The following is an 881-nucleotide window of genomic DNA, read 5'->3' on the forward strand; positions in this document are numbered from 1 at the left end:
GTTCTTTGTCTTTCACACTGAAATCATCACTTTTAAAGTGTTTAAACCAGCGTTCACAAGTATCTTGAGATGAAGCATGTTCACCATAAGCTTCCAAAGTATACGATAACTTTTTCTTAAAATAAAGTAATGAATTAAAACTTCCCGCAAATGCTCTTTTTTTGGCACGAAATTTGACATTTTTAAGCGTAAAAATATCTATGATGTTAACACCTTCAGCAAATTTGACATATGAAGTTTTGAAGCTTGCTGTCAATACAACAAAATAGCATACATATCAAATCGTATATATATCAACATATGTGTAACTCCATTTACTGAAAAAAATCCACATTAGTAACCGGTACACCTGGGTATTTTGAAATTGATGTGTCTTGTACCCCAGCTTGGCCAAGGAAGTTCATTCAAGTCAAGTCTGACATTTTGTGTCCAACGCCCGATTCAGTACCCTAGAAGAAAGCAACAGCACTGGCTCATAAGGCTTTTAACTCTTTCTTTCTGCTTTCACATATTAGAATCTTCTCAGTTGCTATCCTTAATTCTCCCTGCAATTTCAAATACTATTGCTCTCATGAAGCACAGAGGATATAAGCAAATGATCAAAGAAAGAAAGCTGGGGAATTTCAGTAAAGACAAAACAGTCATCCATCAGGTCTATGAAAAGGAGTATAATTTTTGTTTCTCTATACACTAAACTGAAGGTTAGTTGAAAATATCAAGAAAAAAAATGAATTACGTGGCTGTAAATGGGTAGAATGAAAGACTCCAAAATAAGAAAAAGATAAAGATCCACAAAGATTAAGTAATCTTTATCAGTGAGAGGGCACAGAGAATAAAGAAGTTGGAAGATTTAGGTTTTCCTTAAAGAAATAACACTAGAA

The sequence above is a fragment of the Myotis brandtii genome, unplaced genomic scaffold (genome assembly GCF_000412655.1).
Source record: "Myotis brandtii unplaced genomic scaffold, ASM41265v1 scaffold29, whole genome shotgun sequence".
NCBI classification, from domain to species: Eukaryota; Metazoa; Chordata; class Mammalia; order Chiroptera; family Vespertilionidae; genus Myotis; species Myotis brandtii.